General features: G+C 41.7%; 2 pseudogenes; both read right to left on the bottom strand.

The window, feature by feature from the left end:
• Window positions 1-14,671: 14,671 nt before the first annotated feature.
• Window positions 14,672-16,961, bottom strand: LOC100768320 (annotated as a pseudogene).
• Window positions 16,962-16,977: 16 nt separating this feature from the next.
• LOC113838169 overlaps window positions 16,978-17,838 on the bottom strand; it is a 76,067-nt pseudogene continuing 75,206 nt past the window's right edge.

Here is a 17,838-nt window from a genome sequence, read left to right as displayed (position 1 = left end):
GCTCCTTAAATTACAATAAAACCTCGTGCAGTTGGCAGCAAGCTCTCGAATCTGCCTGGTGATTGGGGTGACCGTGAACGTGGTCTGGGACCCCGGATACTTAAGGTTCCGGGGGTCTAACACTATAGGTACCCTTCTTTTTCCAACATGTGAGTGCTTTCAGCCAAGTTGCTTATATCAAAAGAAGGAAGGTGATGTGACTCCAATTTATGTTTTTGGCACACCCAATGTTCTCCTGTAAGTTCCAGTGACCTAAATGGCACCCATGCAAAGAGTTCCAAAGATTCATTGCAGATAAATAGTATTCATTCCCACAATGACCCCAGATTCCTCTCCTCCTCTTCTGGTACCTTTTCTTGGGAAAACCCTCCATCATTTGACCATGCAACCCTCTGTCACTAACACTTGAGAAATATATTGTTTTTTAAACTGACCCTCATCTCCTACACTACTGACATCTGTAAAGCATTAGGATGCCAAAGACAGTGCCACACATTGTGGAAATACATTAAGCAACCAGTTATTGCCGGATGTGTTATTACCCCAATATACTCGGGGCCTCCAAAATTGGTCAATGCCATTTCATGAAAAAGAAGCAGTCTTGAGGACTCACATCATTTTTCCCAATGTTGCCAAGTTTAAGACCCCAAATTTCCATGATAAATAAAAGTAGGAATGAAGATCTTGGCATCTCTCCTGCCCAGGAAACCCAGAAGGGTGCACTTATACAGCAGGTACTCTGTTCAGTACAAGGTTCCATGATTAATAAGTCTTCAGGCAGGGTTATAGGATACTTTAAAAGACAGATCCCTACTCACAACTAATGTATCATTTTCTGTCACCTTCCAAGTCCTCTCTGCTATCTTCTCTTTGGTATCTTCCTCTGACCCTCTTCATCTAATCTCCTGTCTCCCCCACTCACCTTTTCCAACCATAACAGAAAAAATAAAGTTCATGGACATTCTAAGATTCCTGTTCCATTGCTCAGGATTACAACTCCATAGAGAGCTTTCCCCTTCCATGTAAACAAATGACCTACTCTGGAGCTGGGAAAGCAATGGAGGCGCTCTCTCTATGAACTCTTTCCATACCCAGGCTCAGTTGAGAGAGACATCACAGGGATATTATCTGGAGATAAACAAATGATGAAATACCCCAAAAGGACAGTGTGTTTCCCAAGAATGTGGTCCACCTCCAAATTCCCTGAAACACCTGAGGTATTCCGACTTACCAATTTGGGAGTTTCTTCCCTCAAATAGTCGGAACCCTGTGTTGTCTCAATGGTTCAGGCATTTTTTGTTTCACAATTGTCCATTAGTTAAGGCTGTCCCGGTTTTCTGAAATGTTAGCTACCGAGCTTCCTTCAGGAACCCCCATTGGAAGTGCATCTCATTATTAGGGAATCTAGCTGCTACTGTTATATTGGAAAAACTATTCAATGCCATTTTATGGAGCAATATCAAATAACTTAAGAAGTACATAAATGGACTAAGAGAACGAAAGGAATCACATTACTGTGAAAAAGGTGAGTTTTCCATGGTTAGATTCATCAGGAAGGTTTAAAATCAATTTCGTAGATTAGATTGAAAGATCATGTGACTGCATCTACTTGGTGCTAGAGAAGATGTCAGCAGTAGGATTGAGTTCATTAGGCAGAGACAGCTTCTCCATGAGTATGTTGGTAGCCAGCCTCTGGATGTATAATGCACTTATCCAAGCCTACATTGAGCCTTGGAGTGACTGTGTGTCTGTCTGTCATTTCATTCTCTAACTCTCCGTCTAGGAATCACTGTCTCTGTCTCTGTGTATCTCTGTCTCTCACTGTCTGTGTCTCTCTATATATGTCTCTACACCCTTGGTGGGAGTCTATAATTCTAACTGCTTTGCAATGTGTTTGCCTGCTACCCTAAGCCAAATGATCTGTCTCTCTCACTGTCTAGTCTTTTGTATTTGCCTCAGCACACTGGGTGAATACATGAAGCTGTACTTGTTCTGGACTGGTCTCCACCTAAACTGAGCTTTTATCTGTCTGTTTGTATGTGTTTCTCTCTCTCTCTCTCTCTCTCTCTCTCTCTCTCTCTGTGTGTGTGTGTGTGTGTGTGTGTGTGTGTGTGTGTGTGTGTGTCTATCTGTCTCTCTGCCTGAGTTCTCAAGAACCGGCTAAACTTCTCTACAATGGCAAAATTAAGTTCCAGGTTGCTGAATGGGACCCATGCAAACAGGTCCAATGATGCACTCCAGAAAAATAGACTTCAGCCTTTCTATGATCCCAGATTCACTCTCTCTATCTCTCTCTCTCTCTCTCTCTCTCTCTCTGTGTATGTGTGTGTGGGTGGGGGTGCTTGTGTTTTTTTTGTGTGTGTGTATTTGTCTATCTGTCTCTGCCTGAGTACTCAAGAGCCTGCCAAACTTCTGTACAATGACAAAATTAAGGTCCAGGGTGCTGAATGGAACCCATGCAAATGGGTCCAAAGACACACTCCAGAAAAATAGAATTCAGTCTTTCTATGATCCCAGATTCTTTTCTTCATCATATGGGATATATCTTTCTCAAATCACCCCATCATCTGTCCTATCATTGAACTGAATCCAGGACTTCAGAAACACTTTTTTTTTTCTAAACTTAACTTCATCTCCTACACTGCTGTCATCTGTTGAGATCTAGGAGACCCCAGTGGGTGCTACATAGCCTGTCCAAGAAAGAACAAACAGATATTCCAGGATTTGTTGATACTGCAACATTCTCAGGTCCCCAATGATTGTCAATGCCCTACTTCAGCAGAATGCAATCTTGAGAACTCAATATCCATATTCCCTAAATTGCCATTTCTAAAATCCCAACATTCAGTATTCAGGGACAGTAGGAATGAAATGTGCAGGCATCAGGTTGTCTTGTCCATGGCACCTGGCTTGATGCACTGATTCAGTGAGTCCTCTGTCAATCCAGGCTTCCATGGTTACTAAGTCTGAAAGCATCTTCAAAGTACCCTGTTATAGACAGATCCATACCCAAATTGGCCGTCTTATCTCTCTCTCTCTCTCTCTCTCTCTCTCTCTCTCTCTCTCTCTCTCTCTCCCAGTCTCTCACCCTCTCTCTGGCCTTCAGAACAGCATCAGCTCTGGACTTGTTCAGGACTGTTCATTACCAGATCGGATCATTTTTGCCTGTCTGTTTGCCTATGTCTCTTTTGCTGTGTATGTTTCTTTCTCTCTCAGAGTATTGAAAATCATGCTATACCACTCTAAAATGGCAAAATTATGGTACTTTTTATTGTCCTGTAGATACCCTTCTTTTTCAAACATGTGAATGCTTTCAGTCAAGTTGATTGTATCAAAAAAGGCAGGTGATGTGTCTCCAATTTATGTTTTTGACAAACCCAAAATTTTCATGTAAGTACAAGTGACATGAATGGGACCCATGCAGAAAAGGTCCAAAGATTCACTCCAGATAAATAGTATTCAGCCTCTCAATGTTCCCACATTCCTCTCTTCCTCTTCCGGTATGTCCCTGGGAAAACCCTCCCTCATCTGTCCATGCAACTCTCTGACACCAGTACATAAGAAATATTTTGTTTTCTAAACTTAACCTCATCTATTACAATGCTGACAACCCAAGACCGTGCCACACATTCTGGAAATTCACAGGCAAATGGATGGAACTAGAAGAAACCATCCTGAGTATGGTAACCAGTCACAAAAAGACAAACATGGTATGGACTCACTCATATATGGATTTTAGACATAGAGCAAAGGATTGCCTGCCTACAATCCACACCACCAGAGGAAGTAAGAAACAAGGAGGACCCCAAGAGGAGAATGCATGGTTCCCCAGAGAAAGGGAAGGGAACATGATCTCCTGAGCTAATTGGGAGCATAGGGTGTTGGGGAGAGGAAGCTGGGAAAGAGGGCGAGAAAAGGAGGGGAGAGGAGGAAATCTGGGAGCAAGAAGATTGAGTTGGTGGAATAATAGAGGAGAGCAGGATGAGAGATACCATAATAGAAGGAGCCATTATAGGTTTGAGGAGAAATCTGTCACTAGGGAGATTTCCAGAGTTCTAAAAGGATAACACCACCTGATGATCCATGCAATAGTGGAGAGGATAACCTAAAAACCCTTCCTGTATAATGAGCCTGAGAAGAGGCAGACACCTTCTAGCTGAACATTTTAAGAACACTTTTGCCACTGTTCTCAAAGCAATCAGATGAATCTGCAGGTGAGTAATGAAGACCAAGAATCTCATTTTCAGGTAACATTGACCTAAGCAAGCTTCTGTTCACTTCTAGGACAAATTCACTCTGTTAAGCATACTAGAGAAATAAGAGATACATTAGGAGATACATTAAGTCCATGCCAACTAGGAATCACTGTAGTAAATTATCTTTCCTTCAGTCTTGGCTTTCACATTTAGCTATCCATATATTAAAACTCTTCAAGCTAGAAATGTACTCTCATCTAGTACCTACTAGTCTTCATCAATGGATCATTTGATTAAAAGGAAATATTATGTTCATCCCAAGAAACAAAGGTCAATGAAATGGACTTTTCATGGTTATATGCTCATCACATCATTAGGAAGAAACTACCATGTCTTAGACAGGATTTATATGTCAATAACAAAGTACAATCTGTAAGTCATGCAGGAATCATTACTCTAAAAATAAAAAAGCCTTCTCATTTCACTACAAATCATACTGAACACGAAGTGAAGCTCTGCATTTTAACCAAACACTTCTACATCTACTACATATCAATCCTCTTTACTATCCTGACAAATTAGTATCCAGAGACACACCACGTTTTAGAGGAAATATAGAAGAAAAGATAATCCTCTGGTCCAAAAGAAAAAAAGCTAGAATTCAACCTAATTGGATCTGGTTCCTGAATATGAAATACTTCCTTTACACACACACACACACACACACACACACACACACACACACACACACACACACACACACACACACACACACACACACACATATATATATATATATATATATATATATTGTCTTCATTGTGAAGAGAAATTGACTGTGACTATTTGAATTCTACTCTCTACATCTCTTTTCATATTTTGTATATGCTATAAGTAGAGGCCTGATTCTAAGACAAAGGAATGAACATTTTAAAGCACCTAATCCTTAAATTAAGCAATCTAAAGAATTTCCAAGTTCAATATATTGTGAAATATGAGAGCATACATTCTTAATCCATATAAAAACACTAACACGATTCCGCCGCCGCAGACTGATCTGGAACTAGGTGAGTGAGCTCCTGCCCGCCCGACTCCAGGCCAGAACACCCCACCACCCCCATCCCACCACTCCAGGCCAGAACACCCCACCACCCCCATCCCACCACCCCCTCCTGAGCCTGCCGGCTTGGGCCAGACACGCCCAGAGAGGGAGGAGCCCCCTGCCCCACCAATCTGCTAGCACCCCATTCTTACATTCCGCCGCCGCAGACTGACCTGGAACTAGGTGAGTGAGCTCCTGCCCGCTCCCGACCCCAGACCAGAACACCCCACCACCCCCATCCCACCACCCCCTCCTGAGCCTGCCGGCTTGGGCCAGACACGCCCAGAGAGGGAGGAGCCCCCTGCCCCACCAATCTGCTAGCACCCCATTCTTACATTCCGCCGCCGCAGACTGACCTGGAACTAGGTGAGTGAGCTCCTGCCCGCTCCCGACCCCAGACCAGAACACCCCACCACCCCCATCCCACCACCCCCTCCTGAGCCTGCCGGCTTGGGCCAGACACGCCCAGAGAGGGAGGAGCCCCCTGCCCCACCAATCTGCTAGCACCCCATTCTTACATTCCGCCGCCGCAGACTGACCTGGAACTAGGTGAGTGAGCTCCTGCCCGCTCCCGACCCCAGACCAGAACACCCCACCACCCCCATCCCACCACCCCCTCCTGAGCCTGCCGGCTTGGGCCAGACACGCCCAGAGAGGGAGGAGCCCCCTGCCCCACCAATCTGCTAGCACCCCATTCTTACATTCCGCCGCCCAGACTGACCTGGAACTAGGTGAGTGAGCTCCTGCCCGCTCCCGACTCCAGGCCAGAACACCCCACCACCCCCATCCCACCACCCCCTCCTGAGCCTGCCGGCTTGGGCCAGACAAGCCCAGGCAGGGAGGAGCTCCCTGTGCCCCAAATCTGGTAGCACCCCACTCTTCCATTCCGCCGAACGACCAAGAAACTAGGAACTAGCGAGGAGACCACCAGGAGCGTCGAGATCATCTAGAGTTGTGGACATCGAATTCCTAGCCCCCACACACCACTGGGCCACAAGAGGAGATAGAGAGAACCCACCCGCACCCACTAAAAGGATATGGGGAGAAGACAGAATAAGATTTCACTCAACAACACAAAGACCAACATGACACCACCAGAACCTAGGGACTCCACTCCGGCAAGAGCTGAAAAGCCCAACACAGAGCATGAAGATGAGATGGACCTCAAAAATTATCTCAGCAAGTTGATAGAGACCTTTAAAGAGGAAACAAGAAAATCCCTTAAAGAAATAGAAGAGAAAACAAACAAAAAATTAAATGAATTGGAGGAAAAGACAAACCAAAAAATTCAAGAAATAAATAAATCTCTTAAAGAATCCAAAGAAAGCCAAGAAAAAACATCCAAGCAAGTGAAGGAAGCTCTTGAAATAGTTCAAAACATGAAAGCTGAAATACACACAATAAAGAAAACACAGAATGAGACCATGTTGGAAATGGAAAGGTTGGATAAACGATCAGGAACTAAAGATGTAAGTGTATCCAACAGGATTCAAGAGATGGAAGAGAGAATCTCAGCCACTGAAGACTCGCTAGAGGATATACATTCATCCACCAAAGAGAACCTCAAGTCCAACAAAACCCTAACACAAAATATCCAGGAAATATGGGACACCGTAAAAAGGCCAAACCTAAGAATAATAGGTGTAGAAGAAGGTGAAGAAATACTGCTCAAAGGTACAGAAAACATATTCAACAAAATCATAGAAGAAAACTTCCCCAACCTACAGAAGGATATGCCTATGAAAGTACAAGAAGCTTACAGGACACCAAACAGACTGGACCACAAAAAGAAGTCGCCCCGACACATAATAATCAAAACACCAAATCTACAGAATAAAGAGAAAATATTAAGAGCAGCAAAGGAAAAAGGCCAAGTAACATATAAAGGCAAACCAATCAGAATCACACCCGACTTCTCAATGGAAACTCTGAAAGCCAGAAGGTCTTGGATAGATACCCTACAAGCACTAAGGGAGCATGGATGTCAACCCAGACTACTGTACCCAGCAAAACTTTCAATCACTATAGATGGAGAAAACAAGATATTCCACGACAAAAACAGATTTAAACAATACATATCAACAAATCCAGCACTACAGAAGGCTCTGGAAGGAAAACTCCAACCCAACGAACATAACTACACTCACAAAAACACTGTCAGTAGTTAATCGAATTTCACCAAACACAAAAAGAAACAGAAGGGCAAAATCCACACGCAATGATACCACCAACAATAAATCCAAAACTAAGAAGAACCAATGAACAATGGACGTTAATATCCCTGAATGTCAATGGTCTTAACTTACCCATAAAAAGATACAGGCTAACAGAATGGATACGAAGACAGAATCCATCCTTCTGCTGTTTACAAGAAACACACCTCAAATTCAAAGACAGGCGATACCTCAGAGTAAAAGGATGGGAAAAGATTTTCCAATCAAATGGGCTCAAGAAACAAGCTGGGGTAGCAATACTAATATCTAACAAATTAGACTTTAAACTGAAAGCAATCAAAAGAGATAAAGAAGGGCATTTCATACTCATCACAGGAAAAGTCCATCAAGACGAAGTCTCAATCCTGAACATCTATGCCCCTAATACAAAAGCATCCACTTTTGTAAAAGAAACATTACTAAAGCTCAAACCACACATAAAACCACACACACTTATAGTAGGAGACTTCAACACCCCCCTTATACCACTGGACAGAACTACTAGACAGAAACTTAACAAAGAAACAAAGGATCTGAAAGAAGTTATGACACAACTGGGTTTAACAGATATCTATAGAACATTCCATCCAAACACAAAAGAATATACCTTCTTCTCAGCGCCACATGGAACCTTCTCAAAAATTGACCACATAGTTGGCAGCAAAGCAAACCTCCACAGGTACAAAAGTATTGAAATAACCCCCTGTATCTTATCAGACCACCATGCATTAAAGCTAGAATTCAACAGCAATACGAATTGCAGAAAACCTACATTTACGTGGAAAATGAATAACTCCCAATTGCACCATTCCTTGGTTGAGGAAGAAATAAAAAAAGAAATCAAAGACTTTCTAGAATTTAATGAGAATGTAGACACAACATACCCGAACTTATGGGACACCCTGAAAGCAGTGCTAAGAGGGAAGTTCATAGCACTAAGTGCTCACATGAAGAAACTGGAGGAAAGTCACATTAGAGAATTGACAGAACAACTGAAAGCTTTAGAGCAAGAGGAAGCAAACTCACCAAGGAGGAGTAGACGCCAGGAAATAATCAACCTGAGAGCCGAAATCAACAAAGTAGAAACTAGGAAAACAGTACAAAGAATCAATGAAACAAAGAGTTGGTTCTTTGAGAAGATCAACAAGATAGACAAGCCTCTAGCCAAACTAACCAAAAGGCAGAGAGAGAGCATGCTAATTAACAAAATCAGAAATGAAAAGGGAGACATAACAACGGACACTGAGGAAATCCAGAGAATCTTTAGGTCATACTTTGAAAACCTGTATTCCACAAAATTGGAAAACCTAAAGGAAATGGACAACTTTCTGGATAAATATCACTTACCAAAATTAAATCAAGATCAGATAGACAGTTTAAATCGAACTATAACCCCTAATGAGATAGAAGCAGTAATCAAAAGCCTCCCAACCAAAAAAAGCCCAGGGCCAGATGGCTTCACTGCAGAATTCTACCAGAAATTCAAACAAGAGCTAATTCCAGTACTCCTCAAACTGTTCCACACAATAGAAGCAGATGGGATATTGCCAAACTCTTTCTATGAGGCTACAATCACTTTGATACCCAAGCCTCACAAAGATATGACTAAGAAAGAGAACTACAGACCGATATCCCTCATGAACATCGATGCTAAAATACTCAATAAAATATTGGCCAACCGAATACAAGAACATATCAGAAAAATCATCCACCATGATCAAGTAGGCTTTATCCCAGGGATGCAAGGATGGTTCAACATACGAAAATCCATCAATGTAATCCACTATATAAACAAACTTAAAAAGAAAAACCACATGATCATCTCACTAGATGCTGAAAAAGCCTTTGACAAAATCCAACATCCCTTCATGATAAAGATCTTGGAGAGAACAGGAATAACAGGAACATATCTAAACATGATCAAGGCAATATATACCAAACCAATAGCCAACATCAAAGTAAATGGAGAGAAACTCAAAGCGTTTCCTCTAAAATCAGGAACAAGACAAGGCTGTCCACTCTCTCCATATCTCTTCAATATTGTACTTGAAGTTCTGGCTATAGCAATAAGACAAGAAAAGGGGATCAAAGGGATACAAATTGGAAAGGATGAAGTAAAACTTTCACTATTTGCAGACGACATGATAGTCTACATTAGTGACCCGAAAAACTCTACCAGGGAACTCCTACGGCTGATAAACACCTTCAGCAAGGTAGCAGGATACAAAATTAACTCAAAAAAATCAGTAGCCCTACTATACACAGATGATAAATCCAATGAGAAAGAAATCAGGGAAACATCACCTTTCACAATATCCACAAGCAACATAAAATACCTGGGGGTAACACTAACCAAAAAAGTGAAAGACCTGTACAATAAGAACTTTGAGACTTTAAAGAAAGAAATTAAAGAAGATACCAGAAAATGGAAAGATCTCCCATGCTCATGGATAGGTAGAATTAACATAGTAAAAATGGCAATCCTGCCAAAAGCAATCTACAGATTCAATGCAATCCCCATCAAAATCCCAACACAGTTTTTCACAGACATTGAAAGAACAATACTCAACTTTATATGGAAAAATAAAAAGCCCAGGATAGCCAAAACAACTCTTTACAATAAAGGATCTTCTGGAGGCATCACCATCCCCGACTTCAAGCTCTACTATAGAGCCATAGTTCTGAAAACAGCTTGGTATTGGCACAAAAATAGACTGATAGACCAATGGAATCGAATTGAAAACCCTGATATCGACCCACGCACCTATGGATACCTTATTTTTGACAAAGGTGCTAAATCTATACAATGGAAAAAAGACAGCATCTTCAACAAATGGTGCTGGTACAATTGGATTCGGACATGCAGAAAATTACAGATAGATCCATACCTGTCACCATGCACAAAACTTAAGTGCAAATGGATCAAAGATCTCAGCATAAATCCAACCACACTGAATCTTCTAGAAGAGAAAGTGGGAACTACCCTTGAACAAATTGGCACAGGAGACCACTTCCTGAACATTACGCCAGAAGCACAGACATTGAGGTCTGCAATTAATAAATGGGACCTCCTGAAACTGAGAAGCTTCTGCAAGGCAAAGGAAACAGTCAGTAGGATAAAACGACCACCCACAGAATGGGAAAAGATCTTCACCGATCCCACATCTGACAGAGGACTGATTTCCAAAATATATAAGGAGCTCAAGAAGCTAGCCACCAAAACACCAAACAACGAAATTAAAAAGTGGGGTGCAGAACTAAATAGGGAATTCTCAACAGAGGAATCTGAAATGGCTGAAAGACACTTAAAAAAGTGCTCAAAATCATTGGCCATCAGAGAAATGCAACTCAAAACAACTCTGAGATACCATCTCACGCCTGTCAGAATGGCTAAAATAAAAAACACCAATGACAATCTATGCTGGAGAGGATGTGGAGAAAAAGGAACACTCCTCCATTGCTGGTGGGAGTGCGATCTTGTAAGACCACTCTGGAAATCAGTATGGTGGTTGCTCAGAAAAATGGGAATCAGTGTACCTCAAGATCCAGCCATTCCTCTCTTGGGTATATACCCAAATAGGGCATGTACTTACAACAAGGACATATGTTCAACCATGTTCATAGCAGCATTGTTTGTAATAGCCAGAACCTGGAAACAACCTAGATGCCCCTCTATTGAAGAATGGATTGAGAAAATGTGGTACATTTATACAATGGAGTACTACTCAGCAGAAAAAAGCAATGGAATCTTGAAATTCGCAGGCAAATGGATGGAACTAGAGGAAACCATCCTGAGTGAGGTAACCCAGTCACAAAAAGACAAGCAAGGTATGTACTCACTGATATATGAATTTTAGACATAGAACAAAAGACTACCAGTATATAATGCTCTTCACCAAAGAAACTAGGAAACATGAAGGACTCTAAGGGTTAAATGGTCCCCAGGAATGGAAATGGCATGAACTCCCGAACTAATTGGGGGCATGAGGGTGGGGGGGGGAAGGAGCTGCTACAATAAGAGCAAGAGAAGAGGAGAAGAGGAGAGGAAATGGAGGGGCAGAAACATTGAGTTGGGGGAAGAATAGAGGAAAGAGAGCAAGATGAGAGAAACGATATCAGAGGGAGCCACTGTAGGCCCGAGAAGGGATCAGGAACCAGGGAGATCTCCAGAGACCTACAAGGATGACACGATCTGACAATCCAGGCAATGGTGGAGAGGATAACCTAAAAACCCTCCCCCTAAAATGAGATTGATGACTTCTCTTTATGCCATCCTAGAGCCCTCACCCAGTGGCTGATGGAAACAGAGACAGACATCCACAGATATACAATGAGCCGAAATCGGGAATTTAGTTGAAGAGAGGGAGGAATGAAGAACGAAGGGGTCTGTACTAGGATGGAGAAACCCACAGGAACTGTTGGCCTGAACAAGGGAGAGCACATCGACCCCAGATGCTGTCCAGGAGGCCTGTACAAGACTGATCCAGACCCCAGAACATAGATGTCAATAAGGAGGCCTCTGCACTCCAGGGAGCCTCTGGTAGTGGATTAGTATTTTTCCCTGGTGCAAGAAGGGACTTTGAGAGCCCATCCCATATGAAGGGTTACACTCTGGCCCTGGACACATGGGGAAGGGCCCAGGATCAGCATAGGAAGACTTGGTGGACTTTGCTGAGCTCCCGTTGAGGGCCCTACCCTGCCTGGGGAGTAGTGGGTGGATGGGGTTGGGGGGATGGGCTGGGGGTGGGGGAGAAAGTTTGGGGGTGAGGGGAGGGAGAGGGAGAAGGGACTTGAAATAAGCTTGTTCCCTAACTAGAACTAATAAAATAAAATAAAATTAAAAAAAAAAAACACTAACACATCAAAAATTATCTCACAGACTGAACAGACATAGCAGTAAATTTTACAAGTTAAAACTTAATGTATCTAAAGCTTAACCCATTATCTAGAGCACATGTAATAAAATAAGCAAAAGTGTTGTATAAGTTAATGGTGAATAAAATTTTACTTGCTTGTTTGATAAATGGGGTTAATTGATGTTTATTTTTATTTTGCATGCACAGAATATATCATAGGTGTGTTTAGGTGCCTAAGCAGTTGATGAATATTAAGTTATATCAGATACATATTAAGAATAATAAATTAGGTAGCACTGTGTATTCCATGAAGCAAGGGTCATAATTAATATGCTACTTTTTGCTGTTTGTTTTTTATTGTGTTTTCAATGGAGAAATACATCATCTGTTTACAAAATAGGTCTTGAAAAATACAAGGAGTACAGATACTATAAAACAAAGCAAACTTCAGTCATGAGACACTACTTACATCATGGGAAAGCAACAGTCTGATCTCCAGTTTATGAAAACTAGAATTAAAAAGTCACTACTCAGAAAATATCCACGTCTCCAGCCTGGTGAAACTTGGATGCAGTTACATGGAACGTTTTTTAAACTGAATTTTTTCCCCAATGTGTAAACAAAATGACAAGAATAATTCTGTGCCTGGTGATGTCATTCTAACTCTGGCTACACACACGGACACCGTTACATGTCACCTGTTAGCAGACCGTCTTCTTTACTCAAGTGGTTGAAGGAAGGGCAAAGTGACTGCAGAGCAAGAGGTGGAGAGTAGAAATACTGTGTATAAACAATGTAAGTGGTAAAAAGAAAGCCTTAATTAATGCATAGCTTAAGGGCAAAGACTATTCTCCAACTTTGGAAATTAATTGAGAAGGGCAGGGAAGAGTTTAAGAATTCGCAGTTTAACATGAGAATGCTCAAATGTGTGATAGAATGCAGCGAGACAGAGGATTTAAAAACCCATGCTCACATAAAGATCTGATGCTACTGGTTTGCTTTATCCACATTAACAAAGAATAAGTTTATCAACATCTGGCATCCCTCAGATGTCACAAAGATGGACGAGAATTCTGCTACTTAATTATAAGAAATTATTGTCTTTAAATGAGGTTTCTAATTTTTTGATAGAACAAAAAAATTCAAAAGTGGAGAGCTGACTAAAAGTCAAGTGCTTGCTAGAAATGATTTTTAAAATGTTTCTGTATGTAAAATTCACTGACAAATTTTGATAAACTGGTTAAAAATAAAAACTACTTTAAAAATCTGGAAGAAAATGCCTTTTTGTCCACTTTTAAAATTGCAAATCAATTTGTCTAAGACAGAGTTCTGTGGAGTGTACAAAATCCTCTTAAAGATCAAATGGCAATCCTTGCGAGATGCTTCACAGATATGGCTTTCAGTCATTCTCAATTTCCAGCCATGGGACCAAAGGTAGTGTTCTGGGCCATGTAGCTAAAGGGTCACCAGTTTATGTCATGGCTTAGGAAAATACTGGCATTCTGGTTTCTGCATAACAAGCCTTATCTTGTGTATAAACGCAAAGGGGGAAAAAGAAAGGCAAAAGTGGGAGTAGGAAGCGCTTTCGTTGTTTTGAAGAGAAGAAACTGAAGGCAAAACAGAGTTCCAGAAAGCTCAAGGAACAAACTGTTGGCAGACTGCTGATCTGTATGCACTATAAAACACCTCTATAAATAAAAGGAATATATATTTGTTAATCATAACCCCATCAAAGCCAAATGTCTCCTAATTTTTTTTCAGTGTCCAAAGTGTACCTTAGCATTGACAATTTACCCTAAGGGTCACAATGCCTCTTCATGACGGAGCTAGGGTCTCTCTTGTCCTCTCTGAGGCAGAGCAGTACACCATAGCACAAAGTAGCCAATTTAAGGACTAATTGTAAAGAAAATTCTTTGGGAAAAAATGAAAATCCATTAAGCTGAAAATCTAAAATTAGTTCTAATTTCTAATAAAAAAATACATAAAAGTGCCTCATCAGAATAAGGAGTTCTTATGCCAGTTTGTATTGCAAATTTTCCAAACAGTGCACACATAAACCCAATCCGGATGTCAATTATGGATACAAACACAGCTTGAGGGTTTTGTTTTTCTTCCTTCTTAAAGGCAGTAATTTTTTTCTGAAATAGTTAATGCAACTGTTGCTAACACAGTAATAATAGTACTCCTGGCTTTGCATACTAACCTGGACCTCTGAGCAAGTGCTGATGAACCCAAGTAAGGGAGGTCACCAAACCCTAAATCCATTGTCAGTCATGTCTAGTCTTGTACCCTCCATTCTCCTTGTTTTTTTTTCTTTTTTCTTTTTTTTAAGCATCTGAAGACTACAGGTTGAGTTGGAAGATACTGTTTATGGACCCTGAGGTGGTTTTACCGATTCAGTCTCAGTTTTATTGAATTCTTGATAACAGGAATAGGATTTGCTGGGAGAGCAGGGATATCAGAAAGGTCTGTACTGGATGTTTTCTGAGAGGCCAACAGAGAAGCCGATGCCGGAAGAGTTTCTGATTGAATCGCACTCGTCTCCATATCAACTTGTTCCTTTGTTTCTGTTTTATCATGTCCACTCAAATCAAGACAGTTAACATCTTCACTTGTTTCATCCTCGTCTGTTTTGGTTTTCTTAGGACTTTCTTCCTTATGGGGTGAGGATGTTCTCTTGACTCCTGCTATAGGATTAGGTACTTTTGTTGCTGCATTTTCTGAAGGTCTAGGTGATGGGTTTACCAGACGCGTTGAGGAGACAACTCTGGAGACTGTAGGCTTTGGTGGTGGAGAAATGGCTGGCTGTGTGGCAGTTTGAGGAATGCTTTCGCTTGATTGACCCCCTGAGCTTTCAGTGGGATTTGCTTGTGGCACAGAAACCTCAGAATCCTGGATGCTGGTCACAGATGCTGCGGTCACAGCTGGAGCAGGACTGTTTCTGCCCTGAGAGCTGCCAGAACTGTTCAATGGACTGGTCTTCATAGCACTAGTGGGTGAAGGGACAAACATGCTTGTTATCACTGTCCATAGACAAGTCGAGGGTGCTGTCATTCAGAGCTGTTAACTTGACCTCTTCTGTTGAATGCTTTTTCCTTTTCTGAAGCACGTAACTGGGCAGCAGTTGATGGAGCTGTTTTCTTTTCACATGCATTGCAGCAGTCTTCATGTCCAACTCAAACATTTTGCTGTTTATTGCTTGCCTATAAACTGTATCCATGAAAGACTGAATGTCATAGGTCAGGTCCACATTGAGATTTTCAGAGTTTTCAGTTTTTTTAAACACTAATCCAATCACCCATATTGTGCGGAATTCTTCCTTGTCAAGATTTTCTTTGGGGGCTGGAAATGACTGGGGGTTCACATACGCCAGTGTAATAAACTCATTCTTCTCCAAGCTTCCAACCAGGATGCGGATTTTTGATTCCACCAAGCCCACCCATTCCAGACGCTGCTTTTCCGTGGGCGCACTTGTTAGAAGTACAATATAATGCTTGTACTTCTGAAAGAAGTTTGGAGCTTCAAAAAGTTTGGACCACTCTGCCTTACTCAGCAAAATTTCATCAGTGATAGCAAGACCTTGTTTAAACTCCTCAACCGCGACCATCCGTGTTGAAACGGACACATTGTACGGGAGTTCTGCTGTGGGTATGCTGGTGTAATTATAGGCATAAGATGGTACATATCACTTGGGTTTACCCTTGGGTCCCACACAGGCAAATTAAGATTGCATTCTTCAGGTTGTTTCAATAGCACTGGATTTGGCCATTCCCATTTAGAAAATACCAAGAAAAATTTATGTACAAGAGTTGGTGCTATTGCATTTGGATAAAGCTGGTAAGTTCTTACTACTAGCATTGCCCAGGAAACACCACCGAGGAAACCTAATATATTGGAATAGATGTTGTGCCGTTTGGCCCACAGTTTGATGGCTCTCAGAGTTAACCTGAAGTTGTCAATGTTTGGTACTAGATGTAATATCTCATCGGTTACCCTGCAACCATTAAGGCTTCTTATGCATCTTATATCTAGGTTTTTAAGTAGACTGTCATCTCGTAGGTCCAAATCTTCTAGAATAGTCTGCAGTGCTAATCATGCAAACAAAATATCCATCTCTATTCCATCAAAACAGAGTTTAATAACTGGCACAAATGCTTCTTCAACAGCTCTTAAGTCTTTTACTTCTTCTTGTAATTTCAATTTATCATAGAGTGAAGTGAAAAAGTCACTCCGATAAACATGTCTTGGTACAACACACAATGCATCAATATCAGCACCTTTCGTATGTACTCCTAGTCTATAAGATCCAAATGTAAAAATTTTTCCTCCAACATTTTCAATTACAGATTGTGGAAGATTCTTGCTTTCACTGATTTCTCGTATCCATTCTTTCACCAGGTTATTTAATTTTCCCAAAATTAAAATCCTGCGCTGCAGTTCCTTTTCTTATTAAAAAAAAAACCCCAAAGGGCTTCAGAGTCTCGATGAGTTTCTGTGTGAGTAGGCAGTCAGTCTCCTTGGGGGCTGCTAAGCTGAAAGGAGAGGTAATGCCATAGTGCCTCTGTGGCGGCTGCCTTTGTTGTGATCCCTGCATTGTAAGTGGAAAGGCATCATCTTCTGCTCAGGCACCGCCCAGTCACTTCCCCCCACCCAGGCGACCACCGCTGCTGCTGCCGCCCTGGGCATGATCCACCGAGGCAGGAGGGACGGGCCTGCCTCAGCACCAGGGCCAACCCAGTCCCGCACCTGCGCCCCGCCGCTTTAAGTGCTTGTGCTCCATCCCCTTCGTCCTAACATGGCACCCGAGCACTACCACAGCAACGTTCAATATGCTACTTCTTAATGTCTCATTTTGAGATAATATTGTCAGGCCAAGAAATATATAATAGGAAAATAAAAGAAATCTGCAAAACAGGGTAACAGAAGAAATAAGGTTGTTTTGAGAAAACAGTCTTAACACGAAAAATATTTAGGCAGCTGGGTGTGCTGGGACACACCTTTAATCCCAGTGTTTGGGAAACAGAGGCTGGCAGGTCTCCAAATTTGAGGTAAGGCTAGTCTACCAAACAAGTTCCAGGACATTCAGGGATGTTGCACTGGGAAACCGTGTCTTTAAAAAAGAAAATTCCAGCTAAGCATTGGTGGCACACGCCTTTAAACTCAGCCATAGTGAGGCAGAGGCAGGCAGATCTCTGCGACTTCGAGACCAGTCTGTTGAACCAGAGCTGGATCCAGGACAACCTCCAAAGCCACAGAGAAACCCTGTCAAAAGAAAGAAAGAAAGAAAGAAAGAAAGAAAGAAAGAAAGAAAGAAAGGACGGAAGGAAGGAAGGAAGATCCTAAATCACTCAATACAAATTCTAACACAGTAGAATTTGGGTCAGTATTCACATAAATTTTGTAAACAGTCCAAAAGCATATTCTTGGAATAATGACTTAGGAAGTTCTATAACCACTTATAAAAAGGCAGT

This window comes from Cricetulus griseus, unplaced genomic scaffold (assembly GCF_003668045.3).
Source record: "Cricetulus griseus strain 17A/GY unplaced genomic scaffold, alternate assembly CriGri-PICRH-1.0 unplaced_scaffold_2, whole genome shotgun sequence".
NCBI lineage: Eukaryota > Metazoa > Chordata > Mammalia > Rodentia > Cricetidae > Cricetulus > Cricetulus griseus.
Note: the sequence above shows the minus strand (reverse complement) of the source record. Positions and strands in the feature narration are given on the sequence as shown.